Consider the following 9,001-nt stretch of genomic DNA (forward strand, 5'->3'; position numbering starts at 1 on the left):
CATGTGAAAATCCAGATATTATAAATACTCTTGGCCATTATGACTTGGAGGACTTTTGGCTGATTGAAAGGTTTCCAGAAGACGATTTTTAGTAGAGGAGAAGTAATGGAAAAAGGTTTTCAACACCAAAGGAGTAGAGGTTCATAATTTAGTTTACTTGTTTGATAATTATGAACATGCTTGCCTATTTAGTTTGTGTTTGTTTGTTAGTTGCTATTACGAGCAGCTGAATCTAGCTACTCTTGTCTAGCTAGATGAAGCTTCTAACTTATGAATAGCTTAATTTTACATGGATTTATTTAGTTGGTGAATTGCTTGTGTTTGATTTATCGTTACCTAGCATGCTTATGCTTGTTTCTTTAGTTGCTTAAATTCATGTTCTGTGTAGCTTAGTGACCATTAACTGCATGAACTTATTTACCTAGTGATTTAGTGAGCATTAAATTGTTAGAGCTAAGATTGACCAATCTTAGTTAGTAATTAAAGTAAATAAAATTAGTTGTGCTAGAGAACATAAATTATGACTATAATTGTGTTTGCATAATAAAACTTACATAACATATTCATAATCATAATTGGTTTTGTGTTTAATTGTGTGTGACCATACATAGTTTTACATTAATTAATTAATTATTGGTAAAGTTAGACTTAAATTACTAATATAATAATAACCAACTTGATCATCCATAATTATTAGCTAGCCATAAGGACGAAGTGGATTCGAACTAAACAAGAGTGTTTTTACTTATTGATTGAATTTGAGTTAAGTTCGCCTGATCTTGTAAAATCAGATAAAACCCTTTTTAAACTTGTTAATAATTAGGTTAATTTGATAGCAAGCAGATTAATTAGTAACACCGTTCCCTATGATCGATACCTGACTTACCCAAGCTATATTATAATCTGACTAGGTGCACTGCCTATTGGTGCATAGTTAGTCTAAGTTTGTTAGTTTATAAATATTAAAATTTGTGGGTACTTTTGTGCTCATCAAGTTTTTAGCGTCGTTGCCAGGGAACGGCTTAGTTAATTATTTCTTTGTTTGCTTTAAATTAATTGATCCCTTTTGTAGGGTAAAACCTGCAAGAAGTTTTTTTTTTTTTTTTCTGCATTACAGGACTCACAACGTGAACCCTTAGGATTCACGACGTAAGAACTGAATTTCTCAATTTTGTTTATATTAGTTCGTCTTTCTTAGTTCAGTTTTACGTTTTTATCTTTTTGTTTTATTTCTGGAGTTCATGACCTGAGGTTCTAACACACCTTTGGTGCCACCACTTGAAGATCCTGAGTCTGCAATTCACAAAAAGAAGGATAAGAACGTGAAAGAAGATAAAACACCAAAGAAGATACCTTTACAAGATCTTAAATCAGTATTCTCAAAGAAGTCGGCAAAGAAATCGGGAGAGTCAAGTTCATCTTCAAAGGACAAGAGCAAAGTTAAGAGCATCGATCAAATACCCATCCCAAACGAATTCGAATACGAATCCAAAGCTGAGTTTGGTCTCTATACAAGTGAACCTAAAGACAAGCCAAGAAACGAAATGGTAAATAGTAAAGAAATGTCCATGGGAGCTTACAGGAAGAGAATTCGAGATGATGTTGGTCCAGGATTAGTACAACCCGCTATTCCTGCCACTGCCACATTCGAGCTGAAAGGACATATCCTTTCTAAACTAAAGGATATCCCATTCTATGGAAAATATCATGAGGATGCGTTCAAGCATTTAGATGAAGTGAACGACATTGCTGATTAATTCAATGTCCCGAATGTTAATAGAGATACCGTCTTGCTAAGGATGCTTCCCGTTACCTTTAAAGGGGATGCAAAGGATTGGTTAAAAGCACTTCCACCTGGTACAATCACTACTTGGGCTCAAATGCATGAGCAGTTCTTAGACCAATTTTGCCCACCATCCAAGATAGCTAAACTCAAGAAGGCAATAGCCAATTTTGAGCAAAACCCAGGGGAGTCACTTTACGAAGCATGGGAACGTTATAAAGGGTTGTTAAGGAATTGTCCTCAACATGACCTTAACATTCAACAAGAAGTGTACATATTCTATGACGGGGTCAATGTAATGACAAGACAACTCCTTGATTCTCAAGGACCGCTTACGAAGAAAAATCTGGGCGAGGTCAAGGAATTGGTTGAAGAAATTGCAAAGCATTCTCGTGAATACCACAATCCAAGGAATGAAAGCGTGAAAGGAGTTGGGGGTGCACATTCTGACGAAATGGCTGCTATGATGGCAATGCTTAACACTATGGATAGGAAATTGACTCAAATGGACCAACAATTTATGCAATTCGAGTTGGTTGCGAGAGATGTAGTGGCCCACATTTGACAAAAGATTGCAATACGGATGAATATGGAAACAAGAAAGCTCAAGTTTGCAATTCAAGTGGAGTCAAATACGATGAAGATTGGAGAAAACCAAAGAAAGAGTGGCTACCATACGAAGAATACAAGAAGCAAAAGGAAGAGAAATATAAGCAAACAAGCCGAGGCTTCTACCAAAAAGAGTAGCCACCAACCGAGAAGAAAGTGGACTTAGAAACCAAGTTGACCCGATTCATGGAAGCATCCGAGAGAAGGCACGAAGATACCAATGTAGTGCTAAAAGAACACATGAATATGATGAAGGAGCAACACAAAATGATGATTGCCCAGCAAGCTTCATTAAGAAATCATCAAGCATCAATTCAAAGTTTAGAAGTCCAAGTTGGTCAACTTACTACTTTGGTTAATAACAAATTATCTTCACAATTTCCCGAAAAGAAAGTTCAATCTCACGTCATGGCCATTGATACTGAAAAAGAAGCAATTTCTAAGTTCCTAGAAGCACTAGAAGTGGAGCCAAGGCCATCTGAACCGAAGCCAAAGAAGTCCAAGCTAGAAAATAAAGAAGCTGCTGAAATGCTAGATTCACGACGTGATCCCGATAAGTTCACGTCGTGGGCTCGGTCTGCACAGAAAAAAATCGTATATGTTCCAGCTTATAAACCGCCTTTGCCATTCCCGTCTCGAGAACATCTTAGCCCACTAGAAAGGGAACATCTTGAGTTTATTCAACAAATAAAGGGTATTCCTATTAATACTCCTTTCATTGATTCGCTTTCGAAAATTCCATAATACGCGAAGTTCCTCCAAGACATAATAGACACTCGTCAAGAATTAATGAAGAATTCTAAGGTGATTCTAAGTGAGCAAAGCTCAAAAACTGTATTAGGAGAGTTACCTAAGAAGATAGGAGATCTTGGACGTCTTACTCTTCCATGTGAGTTCGGGAATAATGTGAAGATTTATGCTTTAGCCGATTCTGGGGCTAGCATAAATTTGATGCCTTTTCATTTTATCAGAAGCTGAATATTCCAAAGCTGAAGGCTACAAAGATGACTATTCACATGGTAAACCGTTCAGTGACATAACCTCGGGGCATTGTGGAAGATATTCTTGTAAAAATTGGGAAATTCGTTTTTCTAATAGATTTTGTGGTGTTGGACATGAAAGAAGATCCCGATGTTCCGATTATTCTTGGTCGCCCGTTACTAAACACGGTTGTGGCTTTGGTTGATATATGCAAATCTAAGCTCACCTTGAGAGTTGGAGATGATAAGGAAATTTTTGGAATGGAAGATAGATTTCAAGGATATGATGTTAAGAGTGAAGTGTTCAATATTGATGAAGATAATGAACTTGAAGAATTAGAAAAGCTTATGGAAGAAGAAATCAAGACAATTGATCAAGTCAAGCGCACTAAACCAAGGGCATCTGTTCCATTTTTCGTTGAAGTCATTACTTATTCCAAACCAACATCTTGGGTGAGTAAGTAAAGTGATGACATGTCTAGTGATGAAGAGGAGGTTACGTCAAAGGTAACTAGCTCAGTGGTGAAGGAGGAGGAGGACATTATAAAGCTTAAAAATGAGGAAAAGTTGAACACTACTAGAAAAAAGGCCTTTAATGACATGCAATTTATGACGCGCACGAATTTACGATACGCAAAAGTGTGTGACGTAAAAATAATGTCATCTCTCCAAAATTTTGAAGGATTTTGGACGCGCATTTTTACGCGCCCTACAATTTGTGTTAGAAAAAAATAAAAATAAAAACATTGAAGACACCCATCATAAGCCCGTGTCGTGTGCACCATGTCACTTTACAATTTTTGAACGCGCGTTCCTATTACAAAATGGGGACCAAAACTAGGGCTTTTTTTCAAGAACGTCACGAGGACTATCATTCTCTCATATATCACACCCTTCGTCTCTGTCCTAACCCACCGCCACCACCTCCAATACTCACCGTCTCTTTTGGCCTTACACAGCGATGACACACCGGCCCTATAGACGAACGCTTCATCCACCACCATTCTTCCAATCATACGAGCCAATATAAAGCAGATAGAAGGTTTTCAAATTCGAGAGTTATGGTATCGGGAACATCTATAGGGTTGTTGAAACCTTCATGTCTACACGTGTATTGGGAACGTCTCTTCCACCTCTGCATACCACGAGTGACTGTCCTACCTGCAATTTGCTATCAGGTTTCTTCTTCACCCCAATTTTCTTCATTGTTTTCTGCTTCATTGCTATTCCGGTACAGAACTCGGAGGAGGTACGAGTGGCTCTGGACCAAATTCCTAGAGAAGCAAATGATATCCTTGACATTCTTAAGGCCGAACAAGTGCCTCTCGATCTCATTTCACCATTTATAGTTCCATTACAGAGTTCATAACTATGAACATGTTCTGAACAACAATTAGTGTGCTATATTTCATGGCTGCTAGACCTAACCCTAACCCTAGCCCCCAAATTCTAATTACATTGATATGTATATATAATATATTCCTTATTAGAACTTTTTGATGCTAGGTTTTATTCATTGGGAGGTCTAGTGGAATCAAGATCCCATTCCACTTGGTGAAGCTGCTGGTGTTGGGAGTATGAAGGATGCAGATTCAGTAGCAATGTCTGAAGGTTCATCTTTATATGATTTGGTTCAAACCTGGCATGATTTTGTGTTTGGGTGATTATTTTGATGGCGGCCCTGTTCTTTCCAATGAATAGTAAGGCAAAAAGAATACGTATCTTTATAAATTGTTATAATAGTGAAAAGCTTTGAAGCTGATCTTTTGTTGGGTGTTTCAGATGGCAAGATTCTTTAATATTTTGTTGGGTGTTTCAGGAAACCATGATATCGGTTATGCAGCTTATCACTCTCGCATGCCTCAGGTATATATTTTCATATTACATATATATGAATATATGTTTTTTTCTATTATTGTTAAGGTCATGTGTCATGATTCATAACTTGTTTTATCTACTTAATAGGTAATTAATCGCTATGAAAAGGTATTTGGTTCAAGAAACTATAACCTCACAGAAGGAAAAGTGGAATTTGTTGTTGTTGATGCTCAAACACTTGATAGTATTATAAGTTTTCAATTATTATTATTGAACCTGGTTACTTTAGAGAAAATAAATTTGCCAGGTCATCCACAACAAAACCAGACCTCTGTTGCATGGAAGTTTGTAACTAGTGTGTCAAGTGGTATGTATGTAAATTACACTACTTTATCTGATGTATAGTTTTCAATTTAAATTGGAGTAACATTATTTGCATTTTTATAGAAACTCATTCACCTCCAAGAGTTTTATTAACTCATATACCACTCTATCGACAAGATTCAACATCCTGTGGTTCTCAACGTTCTTCCCTAATTATAAATCAGGTAATATAAGTACTTTCAAATTTCTATTTGTTTCTATATATCCATTTTACTGCTATTAACCTCTCACTTTTCATGTTCAGAGAATTTCTCGTGCTACACCATCATACTAAATATTTAACCTAAATCTCACATTGCTACATGGCAGTTTCCATTAGCAAGAATATAGGACCACTATGTATGTACTTAGTGTTAATGTCTCTGACCACAGCTAATATCTCTCTTTATGAGAAATTACAGAAACCTTCCTCCTTTGAAGACATAATCATGCTTTTTCCACCACTGACTTTTATACTAATCATTTTTAGTAGTATTTTTACCACTAACTACTAACTAACTAACTCATGCCACCAACTTATAAGGAAAACATAGCACCATATATGTCCAATCTTCTAATTACCTAGACTTAGATAAACACAACCCAAAATACTGATTAAAAAACACCTTTGTATCAAATCTTCATAATGTCATATCTATACACTAGGGGTTAACTTTGACATAGTTTTCTTCTTTTTTTCATGTCACCATAGCTAACTAAGTCATACAAAAATGATTTATTTATATTGACAACTCAAAGACTTACAAAAATGATTTATTTATATTGACAGCTCAAAGAATTACACCGAATACACAAAAAACAAGTAGAACTGATGGAAGAAATGAAAGGGTCAAAGAAACCGAAGCTGGACCTTGAAGAGAAAATGGTCAACATCAATGAGCTGACCAAGGCCCACATTCAGGTTGGCAGAAACACAAATGCACCTTGACTCCAGAAACCACAAACCAGACCACGGCTCGAGGAAAACTAGCCTTACTGGACGACAAACATGCCAGGTCAGCAGTAGATGCGTTGGTCGCCATGTCAACAAATTCCTTGCTTTAGTTTGTTAAGATAGTCACTTCTGTCAAACGCAATGCTGACTTGGCATCTGTTCAACAGAAAAGAACAAAGAAGGATAAGTCAAACATAACATATTCATCATTTTAAAATCTAGGGTTAATGTGAGTATATTCAACATATTTCTTTTTCTTTTTCATATGCATGTTGAATTTCCTAATCTTATGCAGTCATACACACCATGTTCTTACTCTTAAATTCCTTTTTTTTTACGATTTTCCTCAGGAACACAAGGGTTTTGGTGGCAACATGAACTGCGCGGATTTTTGGGGCCCTTTGTCAGGCTGGATGATGTGGTGAAAACAAATAAAAAGGTTTGTGGACTGATTTTTATTGTTAAATTAATTTATTCTTTGTGAAATTGCGGTTTAGGTGCATAATTGTGGCCAATATTTGTTGCAATGATAGTCTATGGGTATTTTTTTATGTGAAGTTCGTGTGTTAATGGGCCGCCAAAGAGGATAGTACTATTGCAAACAACCAATGCCACCTCAATTATGAAGTGGCTGACAACCTCAGTGAAATCAAAGGGTAATACTGTAATTATTGAATTTTCTCTTTTTTATCATAATCAGTAGTTTTTTGTTTTGTTTAGCTGTTGTTCGGGCCATGCCTTCACTGATCTTGGGTTGATTGGTCCAAGGTAAAACTTTCGTTAGCAGTCGTTTTTTTCTTCCACGAATTCTCTCTGGAGTTGGTGGATTTAGATCTTGAAACAGACACTAAAAAAAATGCCAACTCGAACTATGTAAATTCTTGCTTCTTGCCATGCACTTGTTTTTGTGGCAAAACTAATTGGTATATAAAATATTATAATTATAATATCAAATTATATATTGTTTTACCTTCTAGATGTGGCCTATATATTTATATTTATACCATTGCTTTTAGGTTGGTGATCCCCTTGAGAATGCTGCAATCAAAGGGACATAATGAAGTTATAAATCTAATGAGAAGGCCATGCCTAAGAAGTAATACTTTCATTTGGTTCTTTTGAAATTCATTTTTTGTTTTGTCCACATTGAAAAAATTATTTTTCTATCCTGCTGTTGCAGGCTCATTAGCTGGCTCCTTGCTATGCTTTCTTGATGCAATAATTCTCTATACACTCATTTATTTTAGTAAATTTATCTGTAATACTGTTTTCTGTGTTTCTATTGTTATGTTTGGATGAATCAAAGTGATCGTGACTTTATTGGATGTTCCTAGGGCTGTGTTTATGTTGTTGGTGCATATAAAATCTATTGGACAAGCTGCTTGAAAGGATCTCTTCCAGGGAAAATGGTGATGCGTTTGGTTGAAACAATAGATGAGTCTACTAGCTTCTACATTTTTCCCCCATAGAAATTTGAAAACAAAAAACAGTAACTATTGAAGTTTAATTTGTATTATTTTCAAGTAAAGATATTTAAAATTTTGCTTATATTTTTAAAATCTGAACGCGGATGTGTATCTTGCTGGGATAGTTATGCTGATATTTGCAGTGGGTTTGTACGGATTATTCATCAGTAATGCACCAGATAGTATAGCACCAGAGGATGATCGTGCTATAAAGGGTTTTTCCCTATTTGGGAGGTTTGCTTTGAGAGTAAATTCTTTTTTAGCACTTTTTACTTTACATTATAGCATGCTTTTGTACAGTGTTTGACCTGTATTGGACTTGCAACGGGACCATAACTGATTACAGTAATACAAAAATTGCAATATTTTTTTTCATCAAAAAGTGGGACACCATGTGATAGAACAGACTGTACTGTGTTTACTGTGTTCGGTGCACGTTCGACTGCGACCATAATGAATAGGACAAGACAGAACATGGTACTGTGTTTGACACTGATTCCAATGCCAATGGGACAAAAAGATGTACCAAAAGGTTGTCATGTAGGATGTAACAAACACAGCCTAAATAGTTTATTTGTGTAAAAGATGTGGGGATAGATAATTAATTAATATAATTTAATTGGATTGAAGGAGCGACCTAAATGGATGAAGATAAGTTCGCTTGATGAATTGAAGACAAAAGTTGGTCATGTAATTGTTATGATTCTTCTATTAAAGATGTTTGAGAAGAGTAAAATGGTTACAATTTCGACTGGTTTAGACTTGTTAAGCTACTCCGTTTATATATTCTTGTCATTTACTTCTTTGTATATTCTTCACAATCTTCACAAAGATGAACATAAATAACAAACTTTATTATCATCACTCAAATGTCTTTATCACTTAAAGTTATAGTTTTGATCAAACAAATTACTTTTCTTTTCACATCTTCATCTAATAACATTGGATTATGTTGCATGTAGCCAAATCTGTATACATTAGTTGTCACCTTGAAAGATGCATCAGGCAACATCAAGAGTTGTACACT

General features: G+C 35.7%; 1 non-coding gene across 1 annotated transcript; it reads right to left on the reverse strand.

Moving 5' to 3' along the window:
* Positions 1-1,928: 1,928 nt before the first annotated feature.
* On the reverse strand, positions 1,929-2,035 carry LOC145065107 (small nucleolar RNA R71). Its single transcript, XR_013688258.1, has one exon. It is a non-coding gene; the product is annotated as a small nucleolar RNA R71 (small nucleolar RNA).
* Positions 2,036-9,001: the final 6,966 nt, after the last annotated feature.

The sequence above is a fragment of the Lactuca serriola genome, chromosome 7 (genome assembly GCF_051521515.1).
Source record: "Lactuca serriola cultivar US96UC23 chromosome 7, Lser_US96UC23_V15, whole genome shotgun sequence".
NCBI classification, from domain to species: Eukaryota; Viridiplantae; Streptophyta; class Magnoliopsida; order Asterales; family Asteraceae; genus Lactuca; species Lactuca serriola.